The following is a 5954-nucleotide window of genomic DNA, read 5'->3' as shown; positions in this document are numbered from 1 at the left end:
GATCCTGAATATATGAAATTGGTATAAATATACGACAATGTACCTAAGTTCTTCAATATTTTCGGCCATTTAGGTATTCAGATAATACATTGTACAGTAAGCATACTTGACTTGTGAATACTTAAAAATCCGTTTTTATTGTAAGATATTAGTGTTTGGTTGTTACGTAAGCAACACCAAATTACCAAAACTGCGATAAGCAAAAGCCGTCTTTCCAGACGTCTTTCCCACTACTCTCGATAACCGTACCAGTTCGTGACAACACCTAGCCGTCATAAGCGTGCGCACGGGTAGGGTTGATGGTAACGAATGATGTCGGCCCAACGTTCGTTTTTTGTATTTCCATTTGTTTGAATTCCGTTTTTTTTTTCTCGTCTCGACAAAGACAACGGACGTTCACCGTAAACCCCTCCAGCACACAGCATCGCTCCAACCCACATGACAGAACCCGCTCGCAAGTACAGATATAAACTGTTTTATAAATAAATAAATAATAATAATATTATACTCGTATAAGCAGCACGTGGGCAGTGTTCGGACTTATCTAGATGAATATCTAGATAAATAGTTACGAGGTATCTAAACGTTCATCTTATATCATTTTTTTACTAATCTAAATAAGTTCATCTAGATACATTTTTTATTGATAAAAATCGCGAAATTGTACAAATGCATTTTAAATATTTATACAGATACTTAAACCAAGTTTATGGTTTATAAATAATGTAGTTATTTTTATTTATATCATTATTATTATTATGTACCTAGTGCCCAACTAAAGTATACCTAAATTTAAAACCCATTTAAAAAAAAAAAATTATCTCTTTTTTATCTAGATAAAAAAGTATTTATCTTTTATATCTATCTAGATACATTTAAGTTGAATTATCTTTATCTTTATCTAGATAAAAAAATACTTATCTAATCCGAACAATTCGCGTGGGCTCTACAACAATATTATACCAATCGGTTTGCTGACCTCTAATAATACACGTTTTATTCAAATTATGATTTTTGACATTTTCTAGTATAGGTAAGTTGTTATAATATTATGAAGACAATATTTTCAAATACTTTAAATCTCGAGGATTAATTTTTCCATAATATGTGGACTAACCCTTTTCACGATAAAACGTTAATCAGATGGTTATTTCAACATCTTGTTGAATCATATTCCCATATATAATCGAAATTCAAACTAGGTACCTAAAATAGTATAGCAGTTTGAATTATTCGACTATTATTGTATGTGCTGAGGATATGATAGGTTTGGATGATATAATATAATGAGGTACCTACCAATTATAGTAGTAAGTATTATCTAATTATCTGTTTAGATTTTTAAAGCATACAATATAAAAACTTGTGTACTATATATAGCTAATAAATAGCTATAATATATTATATGATACGAAAGCATTTATATTTTATTTATTAACCTAAGCGTGTTTGTTGAAAAAATCTTAGCCCATATAAAAAATATATTTGCCTCACTCTACCACCACTGGAAAAAAATTTCTAGCACTGTGCCAGGTGCCTGAATATTGTATATGTAATATAATATAACTTTGAAACTTAATACATACATTTAATATATAATATATATATATTATGTGATTTTTTCGACATAATCCGTATTATCTCTAATATGTAATATATTTACCTACCTAAACGATCTCTTAGCAGTTACCACTTTGGCACCAAGGAAAATTATGTAAAATTTGTTACGTGTGAAACATAATAATATTCATAGTGGCGAAAATATTCAAGTCCCTATAAAAAATATTTTTTTTATTTTCTAAGAATAGAAGTTTTTTGTTAATACTAACACAGATTTTAGGTTGTTAAAATGCTTCAATTTTCTGCTATCTTTTCTGGCGGAAAGTGAATTTAGTTCTTGTATTCGAATGGTCAAAAATAAAAACTCCCAGTGATATATAAAAAAAAAAATTAGAATTTACGCAAACCCAGTTTTTGACAAAATCCATTTTTTTTTGCTGTTATAAGTGCACTTATGTAATTCGAAAACCAATATCCGTACGCGATTAGTGGCATTTCTATAGTAATATGTTTATATTAGAATAAAGTTAACTTTCCAAAATAATTTCGTGCATTTTTAAGAAACATTTGATGTATGATAACATTTTTTTTCTTTAAATGTCGATAAAAAATGTTACCTATGCAAGCTCAAAATTCTTGAAAATGTAATACAAGATTCCTAATATGCTTTTCATAAACCAATTAATAACTATCGATGATAATCTGTCACAATATGTTTTATAAATGTTTAAAGTTAGATTTTTGACTAAGAGAATTGGCCCCCTCCTCTCCCACCAAAAAAAAAATAGAAAAATAGATGCATATTGTGTGAAAAGTAAATGCTACTATATGAATATTTCAATTTTGTTAAAAAGATATTAATGGAAAAGTTATTAACAAATAATATTAATTATATAATATTTGAATGAAAATATATTTGTCTGTGCTGGCTCTAACTGATTAATGAACTTAATATAGTTATTTATTAATCTCTATAAGCTGAGAAAGAGTATTTTTTTTTTTAGCAAAAATATCTTAAATACAAACTTGTAAATGTATTTAAATACATATTTTTAAAATTCAGTATTTTAAATACCGTGTGTCTCTTTTGAAAAATATTAAAAATACGTGTGCACAATTTTTTTTAATAATTATTTAAAGTTCGAACTAAAAAAATCGGAAACTGAAAATGTCCGTAATTAGTTCAAAACAAATCAATATTTTTTGAAAATTGTATCGTGTATAGAAAATGCTAATATAAAAAACCAGTGAAAATTTCATGTATCTATGGTCATTTGTTTTAAAGTTATAGGTACCAAAAACCAAAATCGATTTTGTCAAGAACTTTTCTTTTCTTATTCCCCGAGATTTCAAAAACTATCAAGAATTATTTACTTTAGACCTTCTTAGATAAATATCAGATATACTCCGGCCCACGAGAGTCCATACGTAAACCGCGCAGTAATACGTGACGTCTGTTTTCTCCCACCATGATGCCATTCCCACTATTCGGAAACGTGCCGATGCGCAGTGACGGACGCGTTCTGACATATGGACTCTCGTGGGCCGGAGTATAGTTACATGTTATTTTTTGCAAATATTCAGTGATGTTACAGGTGTTAATTCAAAAAAATACATCATTTAAAAAAGATTAAAAATAAACATAAAATAAAATAGTTAATTTTTTAAATACATATTATGAAAAGTCATTCTCTGACTTATTTTAATATTAATACAAAGAAACTATTAGCTAACATTTGAAAAATAATAATAATAAATGCTTTTAAAATAATATTAATAATTCAAATCATGTACCTACATCCGGCCAGACTTTTTTGCCGATTTTTTTCGTTTTCGTCATCCGTTTCATCTTTTTGCACGCCGTTTGTGTCCGAATCGCGTAGTAAAGGTTTTTTAAAAGCCATTTATAATATTATGCTATTTTCCCTCGAAATCGGTTTGTTCGCTCCGCAATCGCGTTTAGAAATTACGCCGGCGACTGACCGTCTATACGCGTAAATAATATAGGTACATGTTTATACATGTGTATGTGTACGATTTTTGCCTAGGATTTAATAATTATTATTAACGGAAAATGCTTTTCACACAACTCTTTAAATAGAGATATGGGAGATCCGCGTTTTACAATCAAATCATATACGATTACATCGATTTATATTGAATATAATATCTGGATACGTCGCTCCGCAGACACCATAGACCTATAGCGGTGCTCCTTCACTAGATACTTTATGTTTTTTCTCTCTCAGATATATTGTCATATGATATCCTAGAATTGATGGCAGAGCGGATTGGAATGCGCTGTCCATTAGTTTATTCGTTTATAGGTCTATAGTAGAAACACAGCTTAAGTGTTGAAATGTCGACCGTAGCAGTGGCTGAGTACGTTGGGCGTAGGTTCCCCAAACGTAGGTTGTGTGGGCAAGTCCGAGTTTGAAGCCGATGACGTTTTCCTGTCGGCGATTGTCGAAGCTGTATGATTTAGCCCGAGTTTTTTGCCTTTTTTCGATTTTATTCATGTAATTTTACAAATTTCCGATCTTTCCTCTTTATTATTATTATTGTTATTATTATATAGAAGTATACAACTTATACATTAACCTTGTGTATGTACCTACCTATTGTTAAATTTTCATATGTATAGATTTTTTTATACGTGGATAAACAATTTTTTAATTAATATTTAACAACAATACAACATAACAATAAAGTGTGTAATGATATTATATGTTGGTTAATATTGTTAATATTACATTATATGAATTTATATAATATGCATCTACTGACCTTTTATATTTTAATGTCTTTTAGGTAATATATTAAATAGGTATTATTTATGTATATTATTTAAATTATAAATAACTTTACATTTATATGTAAATGTGTTACCTAATTATGACTTATATATACAAATTATGCATATATGTATGTAGTACCTATATAATAGTTTGCATTATGTATTTAATACATCTATGTATATAGAATAGTAATATAATATGAAGTAGGTAAGTATGTTATAATATGCATATATATATATATGAATTAATAGGAGTTAGTTAGTAAATAGTTAATGTAGTTCAAAATAGGTACATCAAGCGTACATAAAATCGATAGACAGATAGAGAAACAATAAATAAATTAACTTAATTAATTGTTCACATATTAACAATGTTAATTTAGTGGTGTATTGGTACGGGTACGCGGGTATACGCCGTATACCCATCAGAAGATTTTCGATTTTCGGCGTATACCCAAGGTAAAATCTTATTTTACGGGTATACGCTTTCAAAATAACCAGAAAACCAAATAAGATTTAAAATTTATTTAATAATTCATATAGGAAAAAAACGTTATTCGTTATTATATGTATGAATGAATTACTTATCAATTGAGGTAGGTATTGAATATAAGTTATATAACAATATGCGTCGTGTTTAATGTATTTTAAGACTTTAAGTTCAATTTAGTAAACCCAATATTGAATACAAAAAATCTATGTGGAAAATTCTATAGATTGTACCTATAATAATAATGTTATTATTATTTTAATTTTTTTGACATTCGAGTTGATTTTGTTTTATTTTCTATTGTTACATTATAAAAAAATTTATAAAATAATGTTAAAAACTATGTACTAATTGAACTGCAATAACGATATATAATATATACGATGATATAATTTGATCGTTTATGTTACGTACATATTTTATTGGTGCGTATACCCATAAATATATTTACCAATACACCACTGAATTTAACATTAACGTCTAAATGTACCTACTACAGTGTAATTTTAAACAAGTCAAATGATAGAACTTTCGATATTTATGTTTTAGTTCAAACATGGTTTGAATTATTAAGATTATTTTAAAAGTATTTATTATCATTATTTTTCAAATGTTAGATAATAGTTTCTTCGTATTATTACTAAATTAAGTCAGAGAATGACTTTTCATAATATGTATTTAAAAAATTAACTATTTTATTTTATGTTTATTTTTAATATTTTTTTAAATGATGTATTTTTTTTGAATTAATACCTATAACAACACTGAATATTTGCAAAATTTAACATGTAATTATCAGATATTTATCTAAAAAAATCTAAAGTAAAAAATTCTTAATAGTTTTTGAAATCTCGGGGAAAGAGAAAAGAAAAGTTCTCGACAAAATCGATTTTGGTTTTTGGTATAACTTTAAAACAGATGACTGTAGAAATGACTATACATGAAATTTTCACTGGTTCTGTATCTGGTTCTGTATATTAGCATTTTCTATACACAATACAATTTTCAAAAAATATTGATTTGTTTTGAACTAATCACGGACATTTTCAGTTTCCAATTTTTTTAGTTTTTTTTTTCTTTGAATGTCAATAACATTTTATTTGTTGG

This window comes from Acyrthosiphon pisum, chromosome X (genome assembly GCF_005508785.2).
Source record: "Acyrthosiphon pisum isolate AL4f chromosome X, pea_aphid_22Mar2018_4r6ur, whole genome shotgun sequence".
Lineage (NCBI taxonomy): Eukaryota > Metazoa > Arthropoda > Insecta > Hemiptera > Aphididae > Acyrthosiphon > Acyrthosiphon pisum.
Note: the sequence above shows the minus strand (reverse complement) of the source record.